Source organism: Rhinichthys klamathensis, unplaced genomic scaffold (genome assembly GCF_029890125.1).
Source record: "Rhinichthys klamathensis goyatoka isolate OS25496 unplaced genomic scaffold, OSU_Roscu_1.1 h1tg000406l_1, whole genome shotgun sequence".
In the NCBI taxonomy this organism is placed as follows: domain Eukaryota; kingdom Metazoa; phylum Chordata; class Actinopteri; order Cypriniformes; family Leuciscidae; genus Rhinichthys; species Rhinichthys klamathensis.
In genome coordinates, this window is record NW_026606907.1 from 601,225 (window position 1) to 616,870 (window position 15,646).

At 36.5% G+C, this 15,646-nt stretch overlaps 1 long non-coding RNA gene across 1 annotated transcript; it reads right to left on the reverse strand.

The window, feature by feature from the left end:
* Positions 1-327: 327 nt before the first annotated feature.
* On the reverse strand, positions 328-12,855 carry LOC130070446 (uncharacterized). Its single transcript, XR_008803884.1, has 3 exons — positions 12,707-12,855; positions 519-717; positions 328-383 (listed from the first exon to the last, which is right to left on the reverse strand). It is a non-coding gene; the product is annotated as an uncharacterized LOC130070446 (long non-coding RNA).
* Between the last annotated feature and the right edge of the window lie 2,791 nt (positions 12,856-15,646).

Below are 15,646 nucleotides of genomic sequence, written 5' to 3' on the forward strand. Positions count from 1 at the left end.
CACTGAACTCATAAAGAACTGAACATATGCAGGTGATAATGATGGTAATGCACAATTGAGAATAATTAGGGTCGTGAAAACAAATGAGTGACAAAAGCAGTGTGAAGACAAAACATAATCCAAACCTGAGTGTGACACACACACACACTTCTGCTAAGGTCTTATGTATATGACAACATACTGTATATGTGACAATATATTTACAATATTATTGTGTCAAGCACACTGAACTGTATCTATGAATGAATAAAGAAAAAACGGCAACAAATGCATATTGTTCAAGAATGTAATTGTTTCTTCAAACCTGAATTGTTCCTGTCTAAATAGCAGTTGTTCTATTCTTTTCTCTTTAAGAAATTCGTTGTCATCCTGAGCCAATCGAGCTAAATGAATGCACAAAGAAATATACAGCACACATTTTACACATAGAAAAGACAGCATTTAAGATCATGATTCAATAACAACTGAACAACAACAAAATTTTAAAATAATAATCATTTAAAATGAATGTAGCCTACCAGTGCCTTCTCGGTAAAACCTTGGCTTTTCGTCAAGTAACCAGGACTGACAGGGGAACTCAAGGCATTTTCCAGAGGGTGTTTTCACTGTGATATGCTCACAAAACCACGAAAAAAAATTAAAATAGCAGTTCTTTTCAAGTTTCACCAGGACAATGTCTCCAAGGTCCTTCTCCACACAGACGTCGAAGGAGAACTCCTTTAATGACAACTTTTATTAGACACATTATATATATATATATATATATGGGATGGGATGGGATGGGGGGGGGGGGGGGGTGAACAAACCATCAAACAAACAAACAAACAAACAATAAACATATCTCCACTAGAGTCAACCGTTTATCTCAATGTTTACTGTTGCAGATTATCAAAGTTGTGTTCACGAATACTGAACACAGTCAGAACGAGCCATTGGAGGAGCGCTAATTTTACTGGATCGAATTATTTGTCTGCATCATCAGCTACAGAAATGAACTAATCTGCTATAACTTTACAAACGGCCGGGATATGGAATAGTGTCGACTTAATAAAAAGAATAATAAAACCTTGATAAATCAATTTATTACATTTGGTAAATGGGTAAATATTAAACCCAATATCGACACGTATGAAACAGACCTGATGCCCAATATTGAGTTGTTACAATACCTTATAAACCAAAAAGCCAAGCGAATATTTGAAACTCTTTCAATAAATACCTATCATTCATCCTCTGACAATGTAATGTTTGTTATTTATTAGGGGCCAAGCACAGCTTGCGGGAAACTTATGATTTTTTGGCAGACATATAAAGGACAGTCTCAATATTAACCATAGTATGTTTGGACGGAGTGTCTCTCAAACCCTCTAGCGCCACCTACTGTCCAACGTTGCACTCACATTTATTCTAGTACCTTTTCAATCGTAAGGACTATAATAAACAGTTTTTTTACACTGATAACCAGAACATAATATCAAAACTAGCAATAGTAATAATAATAATAATAAATTTAAACAAAAAATACAGAACAAAATAAATAAGTTAAAAGTTAAGAGGGCCATTATATTATAGAAAAGTTATTACATGAAGAGCCTCAAAGCAGAGCAGATTCTAAAAGTCTTAACTTTCTTATTAGCAGATGCTGAGATTGCATTGAAATCAGTTTCCATTTCCTTAAGAAGACAGAGAACGCAGGTTTATGGTTTGAAAAGTTGCATTTGTGTACAATTTGCTTAAAAAAATAGTATATTAATAATAAAAATAGTGTTAACTCGATGTCAGCTACAGGGTAAACGGGTAAAGTTACAGGGTAAAATCTGTGGATCAGCTCAAAGGACACTTAATTCACTTTATTTAAAGTATCAGCCATGGAGTTTGTAATGAATGATTTAAGAAAAAATCTGTATCGTTAGTTGGTTGACTAATTAATAGGCTACTTTTGTGTTGCCAATTTTGATACACTTTAAATGATACTATTGATATTTAAGTTAAGGAATTGTGTTGCAATTAAGAATAGATAAGCGAAGACTGGTCATCCTTGTCTAACTCCTTGGTTTAAAGAGAATCTATAGGTGAAGTATACTATAAAAACAAATCCATAAAATAACAGAAAAAGTACTGGCAGCTTATTACCAGGAAATGTAATGACATGTAAATCCAGTAATTTTACAGACATTTCAGTTAACCCTAGAACACAACGCAATTAAGTTCAAAATTCAAAATACAGGTAAAACACCTGTAAAAAAAGAAAGAAAAAAAGTGCCTTTTAAAGTGCCTAAAATAAAAGCTGGTGTTCAATGTGTCAAAGTATGGAAGCTTGTTTCTGCCACAGAATGGCAAATAAAAAAAAGGTAATTGCGACTTTTTTATCTCACAATTCTGACTTTTTTTCTCACAATTGCGACTTTGCATCTCGCAATTCTGACATTTTATCTCGGAATTACGCGATAAAGTCGCAATTGCGTGTTATAAAGTCAGAATTATGAGATTTACACTTGTCGCTCTGCCCACACACGATTTTATTGGTTTATAATACAGCAATCTTATTGGCGTGACTTGAGGCATGAGCATGCACATTCCTATATGTATGAGTTTATTAATTATCTACTAAGCTGTTTGGCCGTAGTCTAGGCCTACTACAGAAATATTTTGTGATAACCATGGCGATTTCAGTAAGGATCAATTGGATAATGTTTTGATGAATTTTATTCAGATCGTAAAGCGCTCATTTCACATAGTTTCAAATCAGCTTTACAAAGAGTCATATAAGCTTTAACATTGAGCAGTTTTTTGAGCAGTTTTAATAATTTACCCATAGAAGTCAGTGCCACCTTTAGTGGGCAATGAGCACGACTGCATGAAATTACTGCCATTGTAAGGGAGAGCTATTTTGTAGGCTGGTAGACAATATTTTCATGTAGGGCTTCGTAATTTTATCATTAGTTCTTCTTCATTTTTCCATTAGGGTCAGTGAATAAAGAATAAACACAAACTGTGGATTTTAAAGCTGCAGTCCGCAGTTTTTCCTCTTTGTCGCCATCTCTGTTCGAAATCTGTAATTGCAGTTATTCGCGGAATCATTAACTTTGCGTGAGTTGTGCATCGGCATGAAACAGCGCGGATGAACACAATGTTTTGAGGAGACTGCGCGTCTGTCAGTCACCGCGCCGGTGTGGATACTGGTATTCAGAATCACAGGTTCTACTTTTTGGAAGTACAGTATGGCCATGACAACATAAGAATTTTCATCGGAAAATGTCATCTGAACAAGTAAGCAGGCCGCCTAACATCCACTTTTTTTCTGATCAACTAAGGGGGGGAAAGCCTTGCAGTAAATCGTGCTGATTAAATATAACGATTGCGTCAAACCTTTCAAATTATACTTTGTTCTCAAATTGTTAATGTTAACAACATCAGCATTGCGTGACTACATTTAATGTGTATTATGGCTACTTGTAGTTCAGTTTCCACTTCTGTGCAGTCTTTCTGATTGCCATACCAATAAATTAATGTTTCTTTATTGGTTTTCTTTTAAATAAATAAAAAACACACACGTAGGCCTATCTGTAATCCGATGCATATTTAAAACTGGAATATATATAATTTTGGAGGCGGGATTGGTTTTCTTGGAGTAGAGGTGAATTGCTCCCTCTCATAGCTAGCACAAAATAATTCATATCTAAAGGGTTAGTTCACCCAAAAATGAAAATTAAGTCATTAATTACTCACCCCCATGCTGTACCAACCCCGTAAGACCTTCGTTCGTCTTCGGAACACAAATGAAGATATTTATGATTAAATCTGAGAGCTGGATGACTGCTACATGGGCTGCCTAAGGGAATGAAACTTGACGGCCCAGAAAGTCATTAAAGAAAATGTTGAAATATTCCATGTCGCAACAGTGGCTCAACTATAAGTTTATCAAGCGACGAGAATACTTTTTGTGCGGAAAAACAAACAAAAATAACGACTTTATTCGACTATTCCTTTTCTTCCTTGTACCGAAACGAGACTTCAAGAGATTTCCACGACGCATGCGCGAGAACTGAACTGAAGTAGTTGAAGGAGATCGCAATTCTCGCGCATGCGTCGTGGAAATCTCTTGAAGTCTCGTTTCAGGCCTACAAGGAAGAAAAGGAATAGTCGAATAAAGTCATTATTTTTGTAAATGAGACAACTGTCTATTTCTGCAGATATATTCGTCATTCAAAAAGAGAAACCGACGCTGCCCGCTGCAGGTACACAAAAAAGCATTAGAGATAGATGCTGTGAAATGCTTCAAATGAACAGATTATACATTTGGCGCGAAGAGTAGCAGTTCAACAGGCTCTGAAGGCTCTAGCTCCCCCTGACTAGCGTTGTGTTACTTAAAATAAATGTTTAAATAGCATTTATTTTTGTATTGTGTTATATTTTTATGCTATAAGTGGTGTTAAAAAATATTCTGCACATTAATGGGCCAATTTGTTATGATGTGGTGGTACGGTGGCCGAGAAAGCTCAACCCGTTGCAACTGAAGAAAACGCATGCAAATAGAAAAAACACCCGCAAATTAAGAAAACATCTTCATCCGTTTCACAATACACGTGTGGTCCAAATACTCACAACACCACCCAAATACATAAACGTGCTGCAAATAACACAGACCACAACGGAAATCTTTCCAGGGGAACCAAATAAGTGACTAAACCCGGCTGGGACCTGCGGACGTGCTGGTGCTTACAGCTTTAAATTCTACTTTATCTATTTATTTATTTTTGTAAAACATACAGAGATTACATTTTTATGACATACAACTTGTATACAGTTTACAAAATGTATTAACAATATGTTCAATGTCATCAGAATACAAATGAGAAAAGAACAATGAGCTGAAAACTAAACTAAATAAATAAAATGATGGAGAAGAAGAACAGGAAGGAAGATATTTATCTTTAATCAGTTACACTGTACAAATTGTTTCATGTTATGTTTAAATTTTCATAAAGAAAAGTTTCATAAGAAATTTTAGGTAATGTGGGGTCCAAAGTTTTAAAGTTGAGAAAGTTGTTTTAAAGCTTTTGAGTTTTAAAAGCTTTTTTGTAAAGTAAAAATGTATTTGCAACCGTTAGGTTAACAGCATTATATTTATGTCGTAAGACCAGCTCTTCAGCTGATGGACACTGTGCTGCGTTGTCATGGGAACATCCCAGGTGAAAATAATGAGGAAATTGTTGTCTTTCGTTGCTCCCTTCATCAAGTGCGTTTCACACGCTACATAACAGCACACTACAGCCCTGCTCCCTCCAAAGTCCCACTTTAAGGGCTCTGCCGTCTGCCCTTCGAATGGAGTAGGGCATAAGGAAGCTCACGAGCAATAAGCACGTCCCAGCCGGGTTCGTCACTTATTTGGTTCCCCTGGAAACATTTCCGCTGTGGTCTGTGTTATTTGCAGCGTGTTTCTGTATTTGGAGCACACTGTGTTGTGAAACTGATGATGATGTTTTTTTAATTTGCACGCGTTTTTTTTATTTGCATGTTTTGGCTTCAGTTGCAGCGCGTTGAGCTCTCTCGGCCACCGTACGGTGGGCTGCTGTGGGCCAGAAAGTCCAGGGCCACTTTTTGGTCCAGTCCGCCCCTGCTTCCCCCCATCTTAGGCTACTTCAATCGATTGGGTCACGAAAAGTAAGTACTTGTCAAATATGATCTATAATTCACAATAGTTTTAGTTTTAAGTCTGATGTCTTTATTATGTAGATAAAGTTATGTAACTCGTATGGCCAGATCCCCTGCTCCTGTCAGAGCTGCCCTGGTCAACGCTAGATCGCTGGTGAATAAAACCTTTATTTTAAAGGAGTTTTTTTCCCAGCATAACTTGGATTTTCTATTCGTGACTGAAACTTGGTTAAATGTTGGTGAGTCGAGCCCTTTTTCTGAACTTCTACCGCTGGACTACACATATTTTAACTCCCCGAGGACTACTGGTCGAGGAGGAGGTCTTGCCGTTATTTTTAAGGAAAAATACAACTGCAGGCAGTTGCCAATGATAGCATTTTCGAGCTTTGAGTTAACAATGTTTGAATTGGGCAAATTTCAGCCCGCTCTGTGTGCTCTTATCTATCGACCTCCTAAATATAACAAGCATTTTATCAGGGATTATTGTCTGAAATTATGCCAAAATATGACCGGATCTTAATTATAGGAGATATGAATATTCATGTATGCTGTCCCACGAATCTGTTGGCTAAAGATTTTTTAAAACTAATCGATTCATTTAACCTTACACAGTTTGTAAGTGGTCCAACACAGATTCATGGCCACACCTTAGATCTAGTCTTGTCATGCAGTTTGCCTATTTTAAATATTGAGATACAAAAGGCTGTTTTTTTTTTACCATGCACCAATTTTATTTGATGTTTCCCTTCCAAACAATACTGTTAAGCAATCTGCTCCACCTCGTATCTGCAGGATGATTAAACCTGCCACTGCTGCACAATTTTCTGAAGCATTTAGTAATGTTACAGAGACTATAGAGTCGTCTGCTTTCCTATGTACAGATGAGCTCATTTCCTGTTTTTCATCCACCTGTATAAATATTCTTGATAAAATTGCACCACTAAAGCCCAGGCGCTCCAAACCTAATTCTGAACCGTGGATTAAGGACTTAACTCGAGCGGCTAGGCAAAAGTGTAGGAAAGCTGAACGCCAATGGAAAAAACATAAATTGCAAGTTTTTTATGATATCCTAAAGGATTGTTGGCGTAATTATCAGAGAATTGTTAAAACTGAAAAGGCTAAATACCTCTCTGATGTTATCGTTAAAAATGGCCATAAACCTCATGTTCTTTTTAGAACAATTAATTCTGTTCTTCATACCCCCCAATATATAATGCAGGAAGAATCTACTTTGGCCTGTGAAAAATTCCTCCACTTTTTTGTGGAAAAGATTACCACTATTAGAGCTAGCATTTCACCTCCAGCCTTTGATCCTTCCATTTCCATAGAGTGTGCTGCAGTCCTCATTGAGTTTGAGCCTGTTTCCGTCTTGGCCCTTAATGATATTGTTACACATTTAAAACCTTCAATCTGTCCCAGTGATATCATCCCACCATGTATTTTTAAAGAGGTATGGAACACTATTGGACCAAACATTCAAGCAATCATAAACAGTAGTCTTACTTCTGGTTATGTGCCACTTTGTTTTAAAGAGGCTGTGGTGCAGCCCCTTATCAAAAAACAAAATCTGGACATTTCAGTTCTTTCAAATTATCGTCCGATTTCTAAACTTCCTTTTGTGTCCAAAATTTTAGAGAAGGCAGTCCTAGTGCAGTTACAAGCCTATTTAGATCTGCATGGTATTCTTGAGGTGTTCCAGTCTGGTTTTAGAGCACTTCATAGCACAGAGACTGCACTTATAAAAGTTTTTAACGATCTTTTGATTTCAACAGATTCTGGAGATTCTACAATTCTGATGCTTTTAGATCTCACAGCAGCATTTGATACGGTTGACCACAGTATTCTTTTCTCGCGTCTCGAGCACAGCGTGGGTATTAAAGGTACTGTATTAAAATGGTTTAGATCATATCTCTCAGAGAGAGTGTTTAAAGTTGGATACGGGGGCTCTACTTCACCAGCAGCACCAGTGACATGTGGAGTACCGCAGGGCTCTATTTTGGGACCGATTCTCTTCTCCCTTTACTTGCTTCCTTTAGGATCCATCTTAAAGAAGCATAATATTAGTTTCCATCTGTACGCAGATGATTTACAAATCTATCTGCCTATAAAAAGTAACGTTGAGGATTCGATAAAAAGGCTGTTAGATTGTTTTTATGACATTAAAGCATGGATGGCTTTAAAGGTTTTACATTTTAATGAAAGTAAAACTGAAATTATGATTTTTAGACCTAGCAGTTCTACTAGCACCTCCAAATTAGACCTGGGACCCCTGACTCCCTACGTCAAGTCTATGGTAACGAACCTTGGTGTAAAGATGGATAGTGATCTACACCTAGAGAAACAGATAAACTCTGTTGTAAAGGCTAGTTTCTTTCAACTTAGGCTACTTACAAAATTGAAGCCATTTTTATCTTTCAAAAATTTGGAGAGGGTTATACATGCGTTTATCACCACTCGCCTGGATTATTGTAATGCTTTATATATAGGAGTTAACCAGGCCTCTCTCTCTAGATTGCAAATAGTTCAGAATGCTGCCGCTCGACTTCTTACAGGAACCCGTAAACGAGAGCACATTATGCCTGTTCTTGCCTCTCTTCATTGGCTACCAGTTTGTTTCAGAATACAGTTTAATTTTATTGTTTTATAATTTTATAAAGATTTTATTGTTTGTTTTTAAATCTCTTCATGGTCAAGCACCAGCTTACATAGATGATCTACTGAAGATGCATGCTCCTCTGAGGTCATTGAGGTCCGCTGACCAACTACTCTTATCTGTTCCTAGAACACGACTTAAAAATAGGGGAGATCGAGCATTTTCAGTCATGGCACCGAGACTGTGGAATGATCTGCCTATGCGAATCAGAGTAGCTCCCAGCCTTGACATTTTTAAATCACAACTTAAAACTCACTATTATTCATTGGCTTTTAAACCAGCCTGAGAGTTAATTAATGCATTTTATATATTTTTTAGTTTGTCACTTGTTTAACTGCAGAATGCGTTGCAGCTTAACTGTGCTTTGTGCTCATGTCATGTGTTTAAATTTGTCTGAAATTATGTCCAGCACTTTGGCTAACCTCGGTTGTTTTAAATGTGCTTTACAAATAAAATTGTATTGTATTGTATTGTATAAAGTGCATATCTGCCCCTGCAGCAGGCTAGTGTAAACAGCAGATCGGTAAATCCGCGGGTGACGGAGCGCAGCGAGCGCTGCTGCAGTAGCCTAACTGGAGTGCGCGCGGACTCGTCTCGGAGGAAGAATGCGCTCGTCTTGTCCAGACTGGACTCCGAGTGGCCTATAGTTGTGAGAATCTCCACGAATACGAAAGCAAATTTTTCATTTGAATCGCATATTCTGACTGGTGTAATGGTATTGAAATTGTCATTCAAATCACAGTGATTTCAGGAGACAAAACTTGACAAAAAAAGCACGTGGGGAAATGTTTTCTTAACTATATAAATGTTTTTAAATTAATATATTAAAAGCTTTTTATTTAATTTTACATAAACATAATTAAAACATATATTCAACATTTAACATATCTCCAAGATGATCTTACTTGGTTTGGGATTAATTACTAATTGCTATTAAAATGTAAATTTATCAAAAGCAAACATAGCCTAAGCAAATATTAAAATGGCAAAGCAGTAAAATGCCTGTGCAAACTAAATAATATTTAATAGGACAGTGTTCGTCATATAGTGATGTCACTGGCATATCTTCACCCCTCGCCCATTCTTTAATCTTTTCACCAAAAATACAACATGTGGCAGGCCCGCGACCACCAGGCTGAAGCCGTTTAGACTTTTCTCTTTTTAATGCACAGAAACAGGTAAAGTCAATCGTGTGTCTATCTTGCTCGTTAATCTAAAAAAGTTACCTGAGTGGTGGTTGTTATAATGACTTACCGGTATGTATATTTTCAATCAATGTAAAGTTGCTATCGTTAGCTCATTAGGCCTATACGACGACATTGTCCGCGGCGACACAAGTGGATTTTTTTGAAAGGGCAAGTAAAAGACAATTACTTGCCTGACCGGACAAGTAGCCTGATTAAAACTTCCGTGAGAAAAATAACTACGAGAAAAGCGAGAAGCGGTTCTGATTTTATTACATTTAGACAGCGATTACAAATGGATAACAGTGTATTTCTGGTAAAGCTGAGGCCAGCGCAGCCTGTCTCTTTGTGAGAGACTTTAGTGGAGAAATGAAACCAAATGAGCAGAACAAAACACACACAAGAAACTCACAGAAGAAAGATACATTCAAAATGTTGAGTTTATTATTAAAAACATGATGACTATGTTTTGCCGAATATTATTACGATTCCAAATGTTACATTGATTTAAGTTAAATAAACAAGTAGTTCATATTAAGTTACTTGCATTTTAGACACATTATTAACTGTTTTTGTTCTATTTTACCATCGAAAATAGTTCTAAACAAAGAAAAACAGCACTCAACGGTGTTTTACTAAATGATTCATCGTTTTGAATGAATCGGGTGAGTCAATGACTCAGTTATTAGACTAAGTGACTTGCTGCCACCTACTGGCAGTTTAGTTTGATGTTCAAAAGTATCAAAATTTTTTTTCCAAATTAAAACATTAATCTTATAACATTATTTATTGCATTTGTAATTTCGCAGTATACATTATTTAATTTGATTGGTATATTGCTATAGTGTGTTAGTATTAACACGTGATTTATTGATCAAATGTAAACATTTGACATGAAAGATAATGCATACATTAAATAAGGTTTTAAAATTGGCCTTCATAAAAATAATTACCGCCATTGGATAAATATAAAAAATATGTGAAATATATAAACATTTAGATAAAATATGCCATTCTCATGAATGGTGTTAAACACTTAAACTGCATGAAATCATTACTGAGAAGTTACAACATTTTTATATTCAATAAATATAAATATTTGTTGTGGATGCAATGCTTTTGAACACTTTCCTCTGGAATGCTGTGTTTTAATGTTTTAACTACAGAGATTAATTGCTTATCATGATAATAGCATGATTGTCTGAGAAAAATAGTTTTGTGCAAATAATGCACAACAAGGTCTATCGTTTTCCATTAAAAGCAAAAGCCTATTTTTATCAATTGTATTATATTATAATTGCACAGATTAACAGCAGTGATTTTTTTTATGTTTGCAGCTAGGCCTATATGTGAGTGTTAATTATAAACTATATTTATAATTACAGTTCATCCCGTATACGCAGATTGAAACTTGAAGCAATGATAAATAATTGGACCTGATGTCACAGTCACGTGAGTCGTTAACCGGTTCAAGTCGTTGTTAACCGGCTGACACACTTATTAGAAAACTGTAATCTTTAAAAACTATAACATATGGCTTTACAGAACCAATATATGCCCTCATATTTTATGGTAAACAAGGACAAACGTGTTTGCCATTTAACAATTTATTTGCACTTTGTACCAAATAATGCAAGCATTGGACAACAAATCTCGTAAAAAACATCAACTACAAAAAACGGCCGTGCTTTAGAATTTAAAATCAGCTGCTTGCCTTCGGGTTTGTCCGATGTCTTTAATAGGCTACAGTGAATTGTCATAATTTGCGTAAAATCCCGTGTTTTAACTGATCTACTGATCTTGATGGAAATTTGAAGAAGCCAAGTGAACGGCAGCTCTATTAGCCTTACACTGAGGTGGAGTCACCAAGCGTTCATATAAACCATAACTTTATCGCTACAATAAAACATTAGCCAACATATCTGTACTTAATTTACCATGGTAAACCGATAATAAGATAGGGCCTAGGCTACATTTAAAGTAAGCATTTAATATTTATTTAATACGACCAAATCATTCACAAAAACGTACATAAAGGAATGTCATGCTCAGACCTGAATCGTCTACAACCAATGGAATTGCTCATTGCTGTATTATAAACCAATTAAATTGGGAGTGAGCCCAATGTGTAGCCCCGCCCCATCGTCCAGACTGCACTCTGGGGTAGCCTACTACGTTATGATCGCCATTGTGTCGAGAGTCATTGTCTATCTATGGAATATATTCCACGCAAAAAGAATCATAAAATTACATAGGAACGACCATCCAGTGTTTAACCAGAGTATTTGTTTAAATATGCAATTAGGCTACAAAAAAAAATCCATTTAAATTCCACATCCGTAGAGGTAAAATATAGGAAATAGCCTATGAAACACTGTTAGAGAACATGCACACTGATGAGAGTGACGGTACGACGAATGTAAATGTGCTGCGCGCTTTGAAATGCAAATAAAATCCCTTGAGATAGATCAACGTTCTAATGAATAAAACACACACACACACACACACACACACATATATATATATATATATATATATATATATATATATATATATATATATATATATATATATATATATATATATAGGCTATATAGAATTGAATTCTACAAATAATCAATAATGTTGACAAATAATAAGTTGATAACAAAAGATAGCCTATAATTAGCCTATAGCCTACACTTTGCATGAAAAATAGATCGTTATCCAGAGAGCACTTAGTCTATAGGCAGACTTTTTCCTTCTAAATATTTTGAAATTGAGTGCCTACAGTTAACTAATTATCTCCAAATGTAGTTTCGAGAGTGTTAGAGTTAAGTAATTCGTTTCAATGACATTTTTATTGTTGAAAATGTCTATCTTAGCTATATTAGAATGAATGCTTGCAAAATAACGCATCAACAACATTAAACAGCATATAAAACAAAACAGCCTAATGTTACTGAATGTAACGACCCAGGGCGAGCTTTAGGACTGTTTCTGAATTCGATGAGGATGTAGCCTTTAACACGTGATTTTCTCAATTTGTGCTCAAAATGTTGCTTTTTTGAATGAAACTTACCCATCCATGTGTTGATAAAAATAAAAATAAACTTTAAAAAAAAAAACACATTAAAAATAGTAATGTTTCCAAACTTTTGACCACTATATAATAATGGAAATAAATAATAATAATAACTTAAAATAAAAATAATCAAGTCTTTAAAGTACTTACCCTTTTAGACCAAACAAAACCACCAAAATAGGATTTGTTGACCAGGACTCTGTCACTGCTCTGCTCCTTTGAGTTTATCAGCGTCAGGTAAATTCTGTTCGTTTTCTCAGGAATCATCTGTCTGGAAGTAGAAACAGTCACCTTGTAGGTCAACATCTTGCCTGAATGAAAGATGTAAAATCTCTGGATCCTCAGTTTATTCTTAAGCACCTTTATATGAAGTTCACTTCCGGCGCTACTCCCCCCTCCTGTGACTTTATAATGTGGGTTTGGTCTTTCAATCAAAAATGTCATGTTCATACCTGCATATGTGATATAAGTTTCTGAACTTCGAGAAGAGACATTAATAGCCTAGAGGTATTCCTATGGTACAGACAATCCCCTTTCACTCATACACTTTTACAATCACAATTGCCACTCCTACCCTTCTCAATAATATCATTAATATAAAAGTGAAGAGTAATATAAGAGTGTACATTAAATCTAATTTAATTTTGATATACTACGTTCAAAATGCCCTCCCGCAATGTAGCCTACAGTATGTGGGTCAAAACAAAGGGTAAAAATCTCCGGCCGAATAACTTACTGTTTTCTTTTTTTTTTTTTGGTCAAAAACCAAGGTCGTATGGTAGCCTAATTTAATTGTCAACTTAATCCACATGACTCAATTACAAGAAGAGATCCATTACTTTTTGACCACTGCCTAGCCCCATATAGTAGGCCTAACTGTTGCGCTTCGCTGTAATTTGCATTTTAAAGACGTATCTACACTTTTATTACTGAAATGCTGGAAAGTATTTACAAGAACAATATTTCATCACTACAAGAATATACACTACAAAGTGAAACTCAGTTCTTTCCATAATTTAATATGGCAGACATCCCAATTTCCCGGAAGCTCCTGGAGTCTCCCCCATTGATAGCGGTTCCCTGATGCCCGCAAATTAGTTAAAATCTCCCGGAAATCTAGAGCGAGCAAGAGCGCGCATGCGAAGCAGTGGAGACTGTGCTAGAAACAGTGTAGTGCGCAAACGGCGGAGAGGGAGAGAGCGAGAGCGAGAGCGAGAGACCTTGCGTGTGTGTGCGTGTGTGCCTCATGAAGCGCATTCTCCGGTAATTAATTAAAGCGCATGCTCATTAACTGACGCAGCCGGCCAAACGTGATTAGAAAGGCATTTTACTAAATATTTTTTTCTTAACAATACACTTGTAACGCAAGGGTCCTGCAGATAATAGAGAAGGGTTACAGAATTCAGTTTGGTTCTCCTCCACCTCGTTACAACAGGGTGTTACTCACGTTAGTGCATTCCCAGCAGTTTCTGGTAATGGAGCAAAAGTAGAGTCTCTATTAACGAAGCGAGCTATAGAGCAGGTGTACTCACCCGACAGAGAATCAGGGTTTTTTAGCCGCTACTTTATTGTTCCAAAAAAGGATGGGGGATTGCGTCCCATTTTTGATCTTCGGCTGTTGAATCGTGCAGTCATGAAACTCAAGTTCAAGATGCTGACACTCAAACAGATCATGACTCAAATCAGATCCGAGGACTGGCTTTTCACGATAGATCTAAAACAGTGGTTCCCAACCTTTTTTGTTTGAGACCCCCTTTTTCCCAAGAAAATATTTTAGGGCCCCCGTTCACATTTAATGATATTATCGCTCTTGTAAGCTTGCAGCAAGAATGACAAAAACATTTGTTTTCAAACAAATGGTATGTTTATTACCATAACCAGATATATTAATGCAAAAATAATAGCCTATAGTATACTATTGAAAACTGACGCATCAGCACTCGCCCTCTGGACAGCCAACTCACGTCAGTGTGCATCAGCAGGGTATGGTAATCAGCGCCTACCTCTTCACAGAGCGCAGTGAATATCCGGGAGTTAGTGGCTCTGGCTTTTACAAAGTTCACGATTTTTACGGCCACATCTAAAACTCAATGGAGACTGGATTCTATTTCTTTTGTAGCAAGCACCTCTCTGTGCAGAAATCAGTGCGTGTAGCTAATTTAGTGTAAACATATATTTTTAAATGTTGTGTGCTATGACAAAAAAAAAGAAGAGTATCCTGGGAGACCCAGCCAGGAATAATAACAGTCCACCCAAAAATGAGAATTATACGGAAGCCCTGAACCGCAACGTAAAAAAAAAAAAAAAATCTGTAAAAAAACAACAAAAAAATAGCATTTTGAGATTAAAGTCGAAACATTTCGAGAATAAAGTCGAAACATTTCGAGAATAAAGTCGAAACATTACGATAATACAGTCTTCCGTAGAAGTGTGTGCATTCATAACAGTGCGCGTCCATTGGCTCAGAGCGTGTGTGTGTGTGTGTGTGTTATCTGGGCTTTCAACAAAATTCTACACAGGTGCTAATCTACCAACAAGAATCACCATGGCGTTGCCTATAGACGAGCGCACAGACTCCGCCGGAGTATCACAATGGTCCAAACTTTATGTGGCAGTGTTTTTGAAGTGTTTTCGTGCTCGTCTAGGCAACACTATCTGGGTCGAGAACACAACAGTAACCGTTCTGTCTCCCTCTTCACCGCAAATACGTTCTGGATACATTTTAAGTGCATCATTCTGTATCCAATCATTTGGCCGGATCCCGTCATTTCCTCAGATTTAATAACCACTAATGGTGGTTGAGGAGAGATTCTCTGATATGATTGTAAAGCGCTTTGAGAGTAGGCCTAGTAGACATATGAAAGCGCTATATAAATGCCTCATTCATTCATTCATTCATTCATTCAGTCATAAAGCTGGATATCTCCATCCAGTCTGAAAAGTGTTTTCCGGGTTGGTTTTTCTATAGGCTAAAGTCTATTCCGACGCAGTATATTTTATAACGTCCTATAATGGTAGCCTAATGCTGGTAGATTGGCACAGGTCTGTTGAATTTCCTTTTGTTGAAACAAAACACACACACACACACAC